Genomic DNA, 18,089 nt, shown 5'->3' with positions numbered 1-18,089 from the left:
ACTTTTCTTTTTGTTAATAGCTTTCCTGTTTAACTTCAACTAGCCCTTTTACCAGAAGTGCTAAAAGTAGCAAAATCATCTGCTTAGAATTTGCGTTTTTTGTATTCCCTCTTTATCTCCTGGAAAATGCATGTGATACGTACAATCCAGTATCAAATTAGCCAACAATAATGAATATAAAAAGTCAGGAGCCTAGCTAATCAGTCAGAGTAACCAAATGCTAGAGTCACCATTAATCTCAGTCTGTTTTTATGATAAAAAGTGTTGTTAACTTTAAAATATGCTACCCTTCTTGGGTTGTTTAAACATGTGAAAGTGAACATACATAGTTCTCTAATGTGTGTGAGGAAGAAGTTTTTTTATAATAAAATTGGAGGTTCTGCAGAAACTTGTGCACATGGACATCTTCACAATGTGTATATAACTCTAAATTTGAAATAGGGATAATAGAAAGTACCAGTATTTAAATAAGAAAAAAAATGATCCTTATTGATTTGGTAATTTTAATTCAAAATGTATGAAACATAGAATCTTTGTTTTGTTTCGTTTTTTTAATTCTACAGGATTAGTACTAAGATGCAAAAATGTTCTCTTTAGAATGGAAAGAATTTGAAGGGAGAAAGCAGATTAAGAGGTATTGAAGACACCTTCAAGTCATGAAGATCTAAATATAATTGCTTAGTATTGTAGTCTACTAAGAACATTTAAAAAGAGATAAAGGTTTTACATACTCTGGATTGTTTTCTCTGGTCTCTCCACTTTTCGTAAATGTCAATTACTGTAAATAACATAATAAATACTAAACCCTTTGACAAAAGAGGATACCCAGGAAAATGAGCATTTTTAGAATTTCAGTAGCTCATCTACTTCAGGAATGGGAGTGTTTTAACTGAGTGGACAGAATCAGTACTAACATGTGTGTCCTTGATTTGGGATTGGAACTAGACTCACCAGTGGTTAATTTTCCATTAGTTGGTATAGAAATCTGGTTTCTTCATATCTGTCGGTGAAGAGGAAGATTATTTCTCAAGAAGAATCCACGTTTCCAGTGTTTCTTTAATAAAGTATGCTTTTAAATAAAGAAATAAAATTTAAAAAGTTTTTAACCATGAAAAATAAAGGAAATATTTATATGACAATACCACGTATACGTAGTTCTCTTTGTATTTAAATATATTGCTGGTGAGAATACTGGTGGCGGATATGTTACTCTGTTAGAGCTTTGCACTAGTGGTGGCTTGGCTCACAGTTTGTCATTTCATCTTTCTTGGTCTTCATTAATCCTGAGACCCTTAAAGTGGCTGGCATGTTTATGACTTTATTATCATAACCTTGGAGACATGAGCCTTCAGAAAAAGAAATATTTGTTCAAATTGATGCCAGGCCTATCTTCCTCCCCTCCCTTAATCATTCTTGTTCAGCTCGGATCATCCTGCACTTGAAAAATGAAGTTTCCCCACCATCAGGACTCTCATTGTTTAACAGCAATGCAGAGCAACAGAAAAATTCAGGTAGCTTTGTAAATGCTAGTTGATACCCAGTGAAATCAGGTCACTATTTTTATAATGCCTGCAACATACCCTCATGATTTATGTTTAATTACTGAAACCTATTGCCCTGCAGCAGTTTCATGATAATGCTGATTAATTAGTTCCTCCTACTGATTATAACCCAGTAATACCTGTGGTCTTTTGGCCCCTCTATCCTGATAAAGCTCACTGGAAATTGCCCTGAGGTTTTATAAACGTGGGGATTTCTTGACTAAAGAAAAGTTCAATGTTGAAAATGGAACGTTATCTAAAATGGAGGAAGGGTAATTAGTACACATCAAATACAGAAATACCTTCTGTTAGCGCTCCTGTAGATTGCTTATGGTAGTCTTCCTGTGCAGTCACTCTGCACTAGAAAATTGTAACTTCATTTTTTTAATAGAAAAATTGGGCATCTTTCAATTCTGTGTAGCATGTGAGTATCCTGGAAATGATTATACGTGTACAAACTGAGAAGAAAAAAAAAAGGAAATTTCTCATCAGAACAATCTTAAACATGCTTAATGGCCTGTCAGCATTGTTGCCCACACTATCTACATCTAAATGTGTATATACTACAATTAGAAAATACGCAAGAAATTGTCCTTCCACGTTGAGAATGGATGCCTTTAGAAGATGTCTAACTGTGTTGCGTCAGTATTCCTAAGTCTAGGAAAACCAACTCATATTAGTCTAAGGTCGTGTTTTCACATGGAAATGTGACTGGCGTCAATTTTATTTTTCCCTGAGTGGGGAGTAAGAGCATGGGTGGATCAGCCCAGAAGCATTTATACACTTGTTTCAGAATGCAGCGTAGTGCTGATGTCTCTGTAGGAAGTTGCTGCAACGTAAAGACACTGAGTCAGAAGGAGCTGGAAGGCGCCAGATGTCTCTATTTTTGCCTTGCAAACCAGTTCATCTGTACCGTTTTTCTAGGTTCCACATATGCATTAATACACGATATTTGTTTTTCTCTGACTTACTTCACTCTGTATGACAGTCTCTAGGTCCATCCACGTTTCATTCCTTTTTATGCACCCTGTTCTCTAGACTGTCAAGTCTTCATAACCATTTTTAGCAGTGTTGCAAAGTTTAGTCCTTGGTGTTCCTATCAGATATGTATTTGTAGCCCCTCCATAGTAAACAGTAAAATAAACTATTTCATAGAAAACAAAATTAAGCACTTTCTTGGCTCATTCAATATGTGTTACCTGTTGCCTTAACTTTAAAGCATAACTTATTTGAAATACCATCTGGCTAATCACCCTGATTTAATCCATCCCAGTTTTCCAATAAAGTACATGGAGGAAAAATAAGAAAAGGTGTTCCGTCACCAAAAACCATGCCCAATGCCCAAGCTATTAAGAGAATCTAGGAAGAATGTCTCAGTGTAAAATTACTGAGTCTCAACTGCAGAAAAAACAATTGCTGGAATACTCATGCTTTACCTCAGTGATGTCTATTTGAAAGGGAGGAAGGGGGACCAATTTCTCTCATGCTTTGTGTTCCAATCAGAAAACCTGGCACCTCCATCTCAGCTGCATATGCTGCTTTTAGAGGCAACTAGAGTAGTGTTCATTCTCTTCAACTTTCCTCCACCCATAAACTAAATTTTGTCTCTTTAATTCTCCAAAAAGGTGTGGGAAGGGGATGATACTGGGGGCATCATTGTACCCAGAGGTATATAGTCTCTATAAATAGAGGGCTGTAGTCAGGAATGGAGATGGGAAGGACCCGGGTATGTGCATTCTGAGATGGTATTTAATATAATTCAACCAGTCATTTATGAGAGAACCAGGCAGGAAGGTCAGATCCTACCTGAATTCAACAGTCACACTTTGTGAACAGCTACTGAATGCTAGAAACATCTGTGGAGCACAACACGCTGCTTTTCAGCTGCAGGTATAAGAAGAGTTTTGACTAGTAGCCAAATGTATAACTGAGCAGGGCCTGGGGTAGTGTACTCACCCTGTGTATTGAGTAAAAGGACTGGATCTCGTCCAAGGATGTGTGAAAAGCTGTGCATGGAGCCTATGAGCACACTGTAAGAAGCGAAAGAGAACATCCTCCTGGGTCATCCCCTGTAACATACAAAAGCACTGTTGTTTCTTCCTTCTTAAAAAAACAAAAACCGGGGGCTTCCCTGGTGGCACAGTGGTTGGGAGTCCGCCTGCCGATGCAGGGGACACGGGTTCTGTGCCCCGGTCCGGGAAGATCCCACATGCGGCCGAGTGGCTGGGCCCGTGAGCCATGGCCGCTGAGCCTGCGTGTCTGGAGCCTGTGCTCTGCAACGGGAGAGGCCACAACAGTGAGAGGCCCGCGTACCGCAAAAAAACAAAAACAAAACACCAACCACCTTTCCTCACCACTTCCCCTGTCAGCCTCCACCTCATATCTTTGCTCTTTATAGCAACAGTCCTTGAAAAATGTGTCTATGCTTATGGTTTCTAGTTCTTTTTCACTCATTCTCTTAAATGCTTCAGTAAAACTTTTGCCTCCACACTCCAAACTTAAACTCTTGTCAGGATCACCAATGACCTCTGCTTTGCTAAAGCCAGGGTTCCAGTCTCAGCCCTCTTCCCTGCACATCAGCAGCATTTGATGTAGCTGATTGTTCTTTTCTTCTTAATACACACTTCCTGGGCTTGGTTTGTTCTTACCTCATTGGTTGCTCCTCTTCTCCCCAGCTCAAAATTGGACTGCTCCGGGATTCAGGTCTTGGTCTGAATCACACATCTCCACACACATCCCCTTTGGTAATCTTATCTAATCTTATAATTTGAAATAACATTTATGTGCTGACAAATCCCAAGTTTATGTCTCCTGCTTGACTTCTGAGTACGGACTTCATTCAATATTCTAGAGGACCTTGGCCAAGATGGCAGAGTAGGAAGGCCCTGAGCTCACCTCCACTTACAGGCACACCAAAATCACAACTATTTAGAGTAACTTGATCTAGCAGAAAAGATCATCTACAACTAAAGATATAAAGAAGGAACCACAGTGTGGTGGGTAGGAGAGGTAGAGTTGCAGTATGGTTAAGACCCATGCCCCTGGGTAGGCGACCCACAAATGAGAGGATAGTTAAAATTGTAGAGGTTCTCTCCAAGGAGTAATGGATCTGAGCCCCATATTGGCTCCCCAGCCTGGGCATCCTACACTAGGAAGATGAGCCTCTAGATTCTTGGCTTTGAAGGCCAGTAGAGCTTACATTTGGGAGAACCAGAGAGCTGTGGGAAATAGAGTCTCCACTCTTAAAGAGCACACACCAAAATCTCACATGCTCTGGGATCCAGGGCAGAAGAAGTAATTTGAAAGGAGCCTGGGTCAGACCTACCTGCTGTTCTTGGAGAGCCTCTGGGAGAGTCAGGAGGTAACTGGAGCTCACCCTGGGGACAGAGATGCTGGTGGCAGCCACTTTTGGCCACTTGTTCTACCATGTGGACACTGGTGCTGGCAAGCACCATTTTGGTATCTTTCCTCTAGCTTATTAGCACTGGGACCTGGCCTTACCCACCAGCCTGTTGGCACCAGTACTGGGACACCTCAGGCCAAGCAACTAGCCAGGTGGGGACACAGCCCCACCTACCAGCAGGAGACAACCTTAAGAACCCCTGAGGCCACAGCCTGTCTAGGACACAGCCCTGTCCACCAGAGGGTCCAGGATCCAGCCCTACACACAGTGCATTGGCAGTACCACCGGGACTTCCAAGGTCCTGCAGCCAGAGACCCCAGGACCTGGTGCTGCCCACCAGTGAGCTGTCACTAGCCACAGGAATGCCCTCACACATCAGTGGGCAGGAACCAGCTACCCAGACACCCTGGGCCCTAGCTCTACTGACCAGCAGGTGAACACCAGCCCCAGGATGACCACAGCCCTGCAGCCTGCCATGACAGGACCCAGCCCACACACCAGCAGGCCAGCACCAGTCTGGGGACTCCCCAGGCTACAGCCCCACCCACCATCAGGCCAATACCAGTTCCAAGACACATTGGACCCCTCAGCCAGCTGCCCCAGGATCCAGCCCTACTCACCAGTGGGCCCGTACCAGCTTTGAGACACACCAGAACCCACACCTAGCCATGTCAGGAACCAGCCCCAACCATCATCAGGATGACACTAGATCCAGGAACCCTGGCCCTGCAACTACCTACTTCAGAACCCAGCTCTGTCCACCAGCAGGCCAGCACTAGCCCTGCCCACCACCCAGGGTTCCACAGCCAGCCACCATGTGACCTGGCCCAACCAGTAGCTGCACCCTCTGCACAAGGTAGGGCCTGCAACCTACCAGACTGGGAGCCAGCCATGCCTACCAGACCACCCACAGTAGTCACCCCGCCACAATAGAAGGATCCATACAGCCCACAGAGGGGGCACCTCCAGAGCATACAGCTCTGGTGACCAGAGGGGAGTGCACTGCTGGAATGCACAGAACATCGTCTACAAAAGGCCACTTATCCAAGGTGATACAAACTCATAGAAATAACAGCAAATTAGGCAAAATGAGGCAGTAGAGGAACATGCTCCAAACTAAGGAAGAAGATAAAACCCCAGAAGAAGCACTAAGTGAAGTTTAAAGGCAATCTACCTGATAAAGAGTTCAAGCTATTGACTGGAAAGATGATCAAAGAACTTGGTAGAAGAATGGATGAAGACAGTAAGAAGTTTAACAGAGATTTAGAAGATATAAAGAAGAACGAAGCAAAGCTGAAGAATACAATATCCAAAGTAAAAGACACACTAGACGGAATCAACAGACTAGATGATGATACAGAGAAATGGATCAGTGAGCTGGAAGATAGAGTAGTGGAAACCACTGAAGCTTAACAAAGGAAAAAAAAAGAATAAAAAGAAATGAGAATAATTTAAGAGACCTCTGAGACAGCATCAAGTTTACTAACATTTGCATTATAAGGATCCCAGAGGAGAAGGGAGAGAAAGGGGCAGAGAACATATTTGAAGACATAATAGCTGAAAACTTCCCTAACCTGGGAAAGGAAACAGACATCCAAGTATAGGAAACACAGAGTCCCAAAAGGATCAACCCAAAGAGAATCATGCCAGGACACATTGTAATGAAAATGGCAAAATTAAATATAAAGAGAAAATATTAAGCAGTAAGGGAAAAGCAACAAGTCACATACAAGGGAACTCCTATTAGGCCATCAGCTGGCTTTTCACCAGAAACTGCAGGTCGGAAGGCAGTGGCAGGATATATTTAAAGTGATGAAAGGGAAAAACCTACAACTAAGAATACTCTACCCATCAAGGCTTTCATTTGGATTTGATAAAGAGAGCAAAGGTTTTACAGACAAACAAAAGCTAAAAGAGCTCAGCTTTATGAGAAATGTTAAAGGGACTTCTCTGAGCAGAAAATAAAAGGCCACAGTTATAAACCTGAAAATTACAGAAGGAGAAAACTCTTTGGTAAAAGCAAATATACAGTAAAGGTAGTGAATCAACCATGTGCAAAGCTAAGTAGGAAAGTTAAAGACAAAATTAGTAAAATCATCTATGTCCACAATGAGTAGTTAAGGGATACACAAAAAAAAGATGTAAAATATGGTGTCGAAAAGAGTAATCGTGGTGGGGAGGGGGATAAAAATGCAGGGTTGTTAAAATGCATTTGAAATTAAGATCTCAACAACTTACAATAATCACAAATATATAGGTTACTATATATAAACCTCATGGTAATGACACACCAAAAATCTATACTACATACACATGCAAGAAAGAAGAAGGAATCCAAACATAAACCCTAAAAATAGTCATCAAATCAAAAGGGAAGAGAACAAAAGAAAGGAACAAAAATAACTAGAAAAACAACCCCAAAACAATTAACAAAATGGCAATAAGTATATACCTATCAATAATTATTGTAAATGGAAAGGGACTAAATGCTCCAATCAAAAGACAGAGTGGCTGAATGGATGAAAAATAAAAACCAAGACCCATATATATGCTGCCTACAAGAGATTCATTTCTGATCTAAAGACACAGACTGAAAGTGAGGGGATGGAAAATGGTATTCCATGCAAGTGGAAATCAAAAGAAAGCTGAGGTAGCAGTACTTATACCAAACAAAATAGACTTTAAAACAAACACTGTAACAAGAGACAAAGAAGGACAGTACATAATGACCAAAGGTCAATCCAAGAAGAAGATGTAACAATTGTAAATATATATGCATTCAATATAGGAGCACCTAAATACATAAAGCAAATATTAACAGACATAAAGGGAGAAATTGACAGTAAAACACAGTAACGGCAGGGGACTTTAACACGCCACTTACATCAATGAACAGATCATCTAGACAGAAAAATAAGAAAACACTGGTCTTAAATGACACATTAGACTAAATGAACTTAATAGATATATAGAGAGAATACTGCATCCAAAAGCAGCAGAATACACATTCTTTTCAATGCACATGGAACATTCTGCAGGATAAAGTATATCTTAGGCCACAAAACAAGTCTTAGTAAATTTTAAAAATTGAAATCATATCAAGCATCTTTACCGATCACAACACAATGAAACTGGAAATCAACTACAAGATAAAAACTGCAAAAAGCACAAACACATGGAGGCTAAACAATATTCTACTAAACAGCCAATGGATCACTGAAGAAAAGTTAAAAATACCTGGAGGTAAATAGAACAACACAGTGATTCAAAACCTATGGGACACAGCCAAAAGCAGTTCTAAGAGGGCATTTTATAGTGATATAAGCATACCTCAGGAAACAAGAAAATCCTCAAGTAAAAAACCTAACCTTACAACTAAAGGAACTAGAAAAAGAAGAACAAAACCCAAAGTTGGTAGAAGGAAAGAAATCATAAAGAGCAGAGCAGAAATAAATGAAATAGAAATTTTAAAAAGCAATAGAAAAGATCAAAGAAACTAAGAGTTGGTTCTTTGAAAAGATAAAATTGATAAACCTTTAGCCAGACTCATCAAGAAAAAAAGAGGGAGGGCCCAAATCAATAAAATTGGAAGTGAAAAAGGAGAAGTTACAACATATATTTTAGAAATACAAAAGGATCATAAGAGATTACTACAAACAATTATATGCCAGTAAAATGGACAACCTAGAAGAAATGGACAAATTCTTAGAAAGGTACAATCTCCCAAGACTGAACAAGGAAGAAATAGAAAATATGAACAGACCAATTACCAGTAATGAAATTGAATTGGTAATTTTAAAATTCCCAACAAGCAAAAGTCCAGGCCCAGACGGCTTCACAGCTGAATTCTACCAAACATTTAGAAAAGAGTTAACACCTATCCTTCTCAAACTATTTAAAAATTGCAGAGGAAGGAACACTTCTGAACTCATTCTTTGAGGCCAGAATCACCCTGATACCAAAACCACACAAAGATATCACACACACACACACACACACACACACACACACACACACACACAATTTCAGGCCAATATCACTCATGAACATAGATTCAGGAATCCTCAACCAAATATTAGCAAACCAAATTCAACAATATATTAAAAGGATCATAACCATGATCAAGTGGGATTTATCCCAGGGATGCAAGGATTTTTTATTTTATTTATTTATTTATTTTTAATATTTTCCCCCATGTGCCAATTTTTCTTCTTTTTAAAAAAAAATTTTTATTGGAGTATAGTTGCTTTACAATATTGTGTTAATTTCTACTGTACAGCAAAGTGAATCAGCAATACGTATACATATATCCCCTCTTTTTTGGATTTCCTTCCCATTTAGGTCAACATGGAGCATTGAGTAGAGTTCCCTGTGCTATACAGTAGGTTCTCATTAGTTATCTATTTTATACATAGTATCAATTGCATATATATGTCAATCTCAATCTGCCAATTCATCCCACCACCCCACCTTTCCCCCTTGGTATCCATACATTTGTTCTCTACATCTGAAGGATTTTTTAATATTCACAAAATCAATGTGATAAACCACATTAACAAACTGAAGAAGAAAAACCATGTGATCATTTCAGTAGATGCAAAAAAAGCTTTTTACAAAATTAACATCCATTTATGTTTTATCATAAACAAATTATAGAGAGTTTTTATACTCTCAATAAGTGGGACAGAGAGAACATACCTCAACATAATAAAGGCCATATATGATAAGCCCAGAGCAGACATTACACTCAATTATGAAAAGCTGAAAGCATTTCTTCTAAGATCAGGAACAAGACAAGGATGCCCACTCTGGCCACTTTTATTCAACATAGTATTGGAAATCCTAGGCACAGCAGTCAGAGAAGAAATAAAAGGAATCCAAATTGGAAAGGAAGAAGTAAAATTGTCACTGTTTGCTGATGACATGACCCCATACATAGGAAATCCTAAAGATGCCACAAAGAACTACTAGAGCTCAATAAATTCAATAAAGTTGAAGGATACAAAATAAACATACAAAAATCTGTCAAATTTCTATACACTAACAAAAACTATTAGAAAGAAATTAAGAAATAATTTCATTTACCATGACATCAAAAAGAGTAACATACCTAGGAATAAATCTAAGGAGGTAAAAACCTCCTTGGAAAACTATAAGACAATGATGAAATAAATTGAAGATGACACAGATAGTTGGAAAGATGTATCGTGTTCATGGATTGGAAGAATTAATATGGTTAAAATGACCATATCCCCAAGGCAATCTACAGATTGAGTGCAATCACTATCAAACTACCAATGGCATTTTTCACAGAACTGTAACAAAAAATTTTTGACACAAAAGACCCTGAATAGCCAAAGAAATCTTGAGAAAGAAAAATGGAGCTGGAGGAATCAGGCACCCTGACTTTAGACTATACTACAAAGCTACAGTCATCAAAACAGTACGGTACTGTCACAAAAACAGAAATATAGATCAATGATACAGGATAGAAAGCCCAGAAATAAACCCACACACCTATGGCCAATTAATCTATGACAAAGGAGGCAAGACTATAAAATGGAGGAAGGACAGTCTCTTCAATAAGTGGCTGGGAAAACTGGACAGCTACATGTAAAAAAATGAAATCAGAATATGCTTTAACACCATACACAAAAATAAACTCAAAATGGATTAAAGGCCTAAATGTAAAACCAGATAGTATAAAACTCTTAGAGGAAAACATAGGCAGAATACTTTTTGACATAAATGCAGTAATATCTTTTTTGATCATCTCCCAAAAATAAACAAATGGGACCTAATTAAACTTAAAGCTTTTGCACAGCAAAGGAAACCATAAACAAAACAAAAAGACAACCCACAGAATGGGTGAAAATATTTGCAAATGATGCAACTGACAAGGGAGTAGTCTCCAAAATTTACAAACAGCTTATTCAGCTCAATATAAAAAAATTTTAAAAAAATTGGCAGAAGACCTAAAGAGACATTTCTCCAAAGAAGACATACAGATGGCCAAGAGGCACATGAAAAATGCTCAACATTGCTAACTAACTATTAGAGAAATGCAAATTAGAAGTACAATGAGATACCACCTCACACAAGTCAGAATGATCATCATCAAAAAATCTGCAAACAATAAATGCTGGAGAGGGTGTGGAGAAAAGGGGACCCTCCTACACTGTTGGTGGGAATGTAAATTGATATAGCCACTATGGAGAACAGTATGGAGGTTCCTTAAAAACTAAAAATAGAGCTATCATATGATCCAGCAATCCCACTCTTGGGCATATATCCAGAGAAAAACATGGTTCAAAAGGATACATGCACCCCAATGTTCATTGCAGCACTGTTTACAATAGCCAAGACATGGAAACAACCTAAACATCCATCAACAGATGAATGGATAAAGAAGATTTGGTACATCTATACAATGGGATATTACTCAGCCATTAAAAAGAATGAAATGTCATTTGCAGCAACATGGATGGACCTGGAGATTATCGTACTAAGTGAAGTAAGTCAGACAGAGAAAGACAAATATCATATGACATTGCTTATATGCAGAATCTTAAAAAAATGATACAAATGAACTTATTTATGAAACAGACACAGACTCACAGACTTAGAGAACAACCTTATGGTTACCAGGGAGGAAGGGTGGGTGGGGGGAGGAATAGATTGGGAGGGAGTTTGGGATGTACACACACAGATGTACACACTGCTATATTTAAAATAAAATGCCTTTCCATGAAAAATAAATTATATATATATACATATATACATACACACACACATATATATATTATATATATATATATATATATATATATATATATATCTCATATAACTCAATGTCAAAAAGCAAACAATCTGATTACAAAATGAGTAGAAGACCTGAATAGACATTTTTCCAAAGAAGACATACAGATGGCCAACAGGCACATGAAAAGATGCTCAACATCACTAATCCGAGAAATGCAAATCAAAACCAAATGAGCTATTACCTCACACCTGTCAGAATGGCTATCAAAATGACCACAAATAACAAATGTTGGAGAGGATGTGGAGAAAACGGAACCCTCGTACACTGCTGGTTAGAATGTAAATTGGTACAGTCACTATGGAAAACAGTATGGAGGTTTCTCAAAAAACTAAAAATAGAACTACCATGTTATCCAGTAATTCTGCTCCTGAGCATATATCCAAAGAAAAGAAAAACACTAATTTGAAAAGATACATGCACCCCAATGTTCATAGCAGCATTATTTACAATAACTAAGATATGAAAACAACCTAAGTATCCATCAACAGATGAATGAATAAAGATGATGTGATGTATATACAATGGAATACTACTCAGCCATAAAAAGAAATTTTCCCATTTGCAACAACATAGATGGACCTGGACAGCATTATGCTAGGTGAAATAAGCCAGACAGAGAAAGACAAATACTGTATGATATTCTTATATGTGGAATCTAAAAAATACAACAAACTAGTGAATGTAACAAAAAAGGAAGACGGGGCTTCCCTGGTGGCACAGTGGTTGAGAGTCCGCCTGCCGGGCACGGGTTCGTGCCCTGGTCCAGGAGGATCCCACATGCCGCGGAGTGGCTGGGCCCGTGAGTCATGGCCGCTGAGCCTGCGCGTCCGGAGCCTGTGCTCCTCAACGGGAAAGGCCACAACAGTGAGAGGCCCGCTTACCGCAAAAAAAATAATAAAGGAAGACAGACTCACAGACATAAAGACAAACTAGTGGTTATCAGTGGGGAGAGGGAATGGGGGAAGGACAGATAGGGTAGGAAATTAAGAGGTACAAACTACCATGTATAAAATAAGGTACCAGGATATATTGTACAACACAAGGAATATAGCCAATATTTTAAAATAACTTTTAATGTAATGTAATCTATAAAAATTTTGAATCACTATGTTGTACACCTGAAACTAATATGTTGTAAATCAACTATATTTCAATGAAAACTAAATAAATATTCGATGTGACATTTTCATTATTCTTCATTTCAAATTTAACACATCTAAAACAAAATTCCAATCTGCTCCCCCAGAATTACTCTACAAGCATTTTCTCCCATCTCAGTTGATGACAACTGAATCCCTCCAATTGCTTAGCCCCCAAACCATGGAGTTATATTGACTCCTTAATTTCTTTCACAACTCACATTTGTCAGAAAATCCTTCTAGTTCTACCTATAAAATATATCTGAAATCTGACCAGTCCTATTACCTCCACTGTGACCATATGGTCCTTAGCTACCGTCGCCTCTCACCTGGAATACTGCAATGGGTTTCTAACTGTTCTCCATATTCTACTTTTCCTTTTCTCCCCTTAACTTGTTCTCAATAGAATGGTGGAAAAGATTCTTCCAAAATGTAATCAGATCATGCCCTTTGCTCAAAGCTGTCCAAAGAGGGCTTCCCTGGTGGCGCAGTGGTTGAGAGTCCGCCTGCCGATGCAGGGGACACGGGTTCGTGCCCCGGTCCGGGAAGATCCCACATGCCGCGGAGTGGCTGGACCCGTGAGCCATGGCCGCTGAGCCTGCGCGTCCGGAGCCTGTGCTCCGCAACGGAAGAGGCCACAGCAGTGAGAGGCCCGCATACCGAAAAAAAAAAAAAAAGCTGTCCAAAGACTTTCTATCTTCTTTAGGGTAAGAGTCAAAACCCTTTAGGGTAAAAATCAAAAACTCTCAGGATGTATCCCCAGGTTACCTTTCTGACCTCTTTGCCTGTCTTCTTTCCTTTATTCACCGTGCTGCAGCTTCATTGGCCTCCTCACTATTCCTCAGACACAACAGGCATGCTCCTGTCTTAATGGTCTTGCACTTGCTGTGTGCCTATCTGAAAAGCTCTTCCTCAGAGAGCTGCATGAACAATTCCCAGGCATCTTTCAAGTCTTTGATCAAATTTCATCTTCTCAGTGAAGTCTCCCCGAGTGCACTATCTAATCCTCTTACTAACATCTCTATTTTCCCAGAACATTTAGCCTTTCTAACATTCTGTAGTTATCTAATTAATTATGCCTTTTGTTTATTGTCTTTCTCTTTTCATCCAAATGTAAGCTTCACGAGAAGAGAGATTTTTGTCTCTTTTGTTCTGATGCATCCCAAGGTACTCACTACAATAGATGAATGAATGAGTCAATTATCCTGAAGCAAAAGACAACCATAATTTTTAAAATGATGTACTACAAGAACTACATTTTTAGAGTACCTCGGCAACATGGCTTCCGTAATTCAGAAAGTCACAGATAAAACAGTTAAGGAGTTATAAAGACAGTTAGATCAGCTAAAAGGGGAGCAAGTTAAATAAGCAAGGAGTGCCAGGAAACAAATTCCAGTGCAGTTATCAAACCCTTCACTGAAGCAGTAAGGAGCAGAATTGACTGAAGAAATCAGAGGAATGGAAGAGAGGCCAAAAAAGCTGGCACAGAACACAGAGGAAAAAGACCAAAAATGTAAATGGAGAGGAAAAAAGAATAAGATTACTAATAATTACATAATATTCCTGTGTAATAAATCCAAAAAGAGTGGAGCAGAAGCCATCATCAAATCAATCAATCAAAAAAACTTTGAAAAAGTCCTGTAGGACATACAGGTTTTGTCAAATATAAGAAAAGACACATTAAGATACCCTGTGGCAGAGTATACAACCATAAGTTTAAGGGGAAAATCCGGTAAGTATTGAGGCAGGAACAATGGGATACCTACAAGGAAGCAAAAATAAAGCTCATCTCTGTCTTCTCTTACACTAAATTCTAGAATCCTAGAAAGGCATCTACACAGTTGGGAGGCTAGAACTGTTGACTCAAGAATTTTAATACCCAGCCAGTTATCACTTATGCATGAAAACCACAAACACACATGCATACTTAGAAATATGAGGGTTCAGAAAATATAACATTCTTGTCTCTTTTCTTGAAAAGAATTACTGGAAAACCTACATGGTAGAGGCAACTAAGAGAAAATTGAAAGTTCAAAAGAAAGCAGATTATTTCACTCTTCTACTCAAAAACCTTGGATAGATGCTCTGTGTACTTGAGTAAAAAGCAAACTTTTTATCTTCCCGATCCCATCAATTGCTACCATGGTGGCATACTGCATTAGTCTCCACAGGTCACAACACACTCAACATAATTCAAGGAACGTTTAATAATAAAGAGATTGTTGACAAAATATGGGTGCGGCTTAAAGGAACTAGAAGGCGTAGGGCAACACCCAAGTTTGAAGGGATGAGGGAAGGGAGAGTTTACCTGGAAGGAACCTGGAAGTAAAAAGTCACAGGGACAGGGCTGTCTTGACTTGGTCAAGGGATGTAGCCAGCCTAAGATGATCTTACAGGGAGGAAGCCAAGTGCATAAATATCTTGACCTCATTCCATTTTCTGTGTGATCCAGTGCTAAGGCTCCCAGTTTTTTTTTAACCCAACTAGAAAGTAGATGGCAAGGTGTCCTAGTGATATAGTCCATACCGGTCACCATCCAAAAGTAGGGTGGAAACTACATCTGATGCCCAGATCCCATTCCTCAGCTATTGTAAACGGTAGCTGCTAATGGCTCACAGTTGCCCCCTTCTCTGGGAGAACTGCCCTCAGCCACTGGGCACTGCCTCACCTGGAGGTTATGCCCTATCCCTAAGGGTACCCTGGAGCCAATGACTGACTCGTACTGGGGTTCAGAAGGCTGACTCTGTGTCTGAAGGTGAGAAAATTTATGTTGTGATATATGCTTCAGAGCTACACACGCGCACGCGCGCACACACACACACACACACACACACACACACACACACACACACACACCCTCTTGGCTCAGCGGAGACTAGACTTTACCCAGAACTACATCCTTGCTTAGCTTTCCTTATCCTGCATCCCTTATCATGGTGCAGATTTTCTCCTGAAAAGCACTCCCTCAGCAAAACAAATGGGCCTGAATCCCTGGGCCCAACTGTTTCTAAGGGACCCAATTAAAATGGCTGGTACCAGGAGTGGTCCTAGAAAACAAGTTCTAAGGATGAGATTCTGGAATTAGATCACCCACTGACTGGAGGGCAATATGGATCTCATCACTGGTGGTAGGTGGGGGTATTGATAGTTCCTGATATGCAGTAGCAGTGCAATTGCTAAAATGTTCCCCTCTGGTGGAGAGGGAGTGATACAGGTAGAGGGGATGCATAAATTCATGCAATATCTCTGGCATTTGAGAGGAACGGAGTATTTATAAGGACTTTGGAATAGGGTGCCTACTGCCAAAAACCCTCCATAGCTTTGAAAAGGAAAACGACAGGTGCAGGGCAATCAATCATTAATTTAAAGCAAAATGTGAGAATCGGAGTCTCCTTGGAAGTATTTAAAGAGACCTTCATTTCCTGAGCCTAAAGAACAGAGAGCTGGAGACCAGGCCCAGGACTTAACCATAAGAGTTGGCAGAACTTCAAAGAAGGATGACTCCTTAGCCTAGGCAGGTCTATACCAAAGAAGTGTCCTGGTAGAGAAGGAATAGGACCTAGAGACTTGAGATGGGAATACTTGCCTGGATGCACTTGAGAAACTTGAATCCCCAGATCCCCAAACTTTCTGGGCCTGCAGAAATGGCCCAATCCCCCTTGTTGACAGATAAAGCTCCTTTTCTTCCTTCACTCTTGCTCGCTTGAAAGCTATGCAAGCGCCTTAGACAAGGCAAGTGCCATACAACACAACGCTGGCCCATCTCAGGATCTGCCCCTACTGCCCTGCCTGGCCAATCAAGGCACAGAGAGAGATTTAACAATTAACCTGGCACTTGCACAGGTGATGCGTGACAGCCAAAGCTGAAATCCAGCGTGAAACCAGCCACTGGATCCTTTACATCAAGCTGCATCACCTTGTGCTAGGCGGTTTTCCTTTATGAATAAACCTCTGAAACCTTCACTAAGTCTTTTTTCTCTATTTCCACAGTCAAGAGTGATGGGCAACAGGTGATCCATGTCTCCGTGCAAAGAGATTTCGTAAACTCAGATTAAGTTTCTGCCCAGCTAGGGCTTCCCTGGTGGCACAGTGGTTAAGAATCCGCCTGCCAATGCAGGGGACACGGGTTCGAACCCTGGTCCGGGAAGATCCCACATGCCGCAGAGCAACTAAGCCTGTGTGCCACAACTACTGAGCCTGCATTCTAGAGCCCGAGAGCCACAACTACTGAGCCTGCGTGCCACAACTACTGAAGCCCGCGTGCATAGACCCCGTGCTCCACAACAAGAGAAGCAACCACAAGGAGAAGCCCGTGCACCGCAACGAAGAGTAGCCCCAGCTAGAGAAAGCACAACTAGAGAAAGCACAGTAATGAAGACCCAACACAGCCAAAAATAAATAAATTTAGTTAAAAAAATATATATATATATTTTATTAGTTATAAAACATAACAGGGTCAACGTCAATAACCATTAGGGAAATGAAAACCAAAACCCCAATGAGACACCAGCCTACTCCTATTAGGATGGTTACTATCAAAAAAGAGAAAATAATAAGTATTGGCAAGGAAATATTGTGCACTGTTGTTGGGAATGTAAACTGGTACAGCAACCATGGAAAATATTATGGCATTTCCTCAAAAAATTAAAAACAGAATTAGCATATGATCTAGCAATTCTACTTCTTGGAATGTACCCAAAAGAATTGAAAGCAGGAACTTGAACTGGTCGGTGTACACCCACGTTCATAGCAGCATTATTCACAATAGCCAAGAGGTGGAAGCAACCCATGTGTCCGTTAACCGATGAGTGGATAAAGATTACGTGGTATGTACATACAATGGCATTCAGCCATTAAAGCTATTCAGCCTTAAAAAGGAAGGAAATCTTGTCATATGCTACAATATGGCTGAACCTTGGGGACATTATGTTAAGTGAAATAAGCCAGTCACAAAAGAACAGATATTATATGATTCTGTTTATATGAATTGCCTATAGTAGCAAAATTCATACAGTCAGAAAGTAGAATGGTGGTTGCCAGGGGCTAGAAGGAGGGAACAATGGGGAGTTATTGTTCAGTGGGTAGAGAATTTCAGTTTTGTGAGACAAAAAGGGTTCTGGGGGCTTCCCTGGTGGCGCAGTGGTTGGGAGTCTGCCTGCCGATACGGGGGACGCGGGTGCGTG

This window comes from Phocoena sinus, chromosome 1, assembly GCF_008692025.1.
Source record: "Phocoena sinus isolate mPhoSin1 chromosome 1, mPhoSin1.pri, whole genome shotgun sequence".
Taxonomy (NCBI): domain Eukaryota; kingdom Metazoa; phylum Chordata; class Mammalia; order Artiodactyla; family Phocoenidae; genus Phocoena; species Phocoena sinus.
This window is presented reverse-complemented; position numbering follows the sequence as displayed.